Source organism: Physeter macrocephalus, chromosome 6 (genome assembly GCF_002837175.3).
Source record: "Physeter macrocephalus isolate SW-GA chromosome 6, ASM283717v5, whole genome shotgun sequence".
Taxonomy (NCBI): Eukaryota; Metazoa; Chordata; class Mammalia; order Artiodactyla; family Physeteridae; genus Physeter; species Physeter macrocephalus.
In genome coordinates, this window is record NC_041219.1 from 58,594,640 (window position 1) to 58,594,963 (window position 324).

The following is a 324-nucleotide window of genomic DNA, read 5'->3' on the forward strand; positions in this document are numbered from 1 at the left end:
TTACTTCTTCTTTTCTGATATGGATTCCTTTTATTTCCTTTTCTTCTCTGATTGCTGTGGCTAAAACTTCCAAAACTATGTTGAATACTAGTGGTGAGAGTGGACAACCTTGTCTTGTTCCTGATCTTAGTGGAAATGTTTTTAGTTTTTCACCATTGAGAACAATGGTGGCTGTGGGTTTGTCATACGTGGCATTTATTATGTTGAGGTAAGTTCCCTCTATGCCTACTTTCTGAAGGATTTTTATTGTAAATGGGTGTTGAATTTTGTTATGATGTTCTTATGGTTTTTATTCTTCAATTTGTTAATATGGTGTATTACATT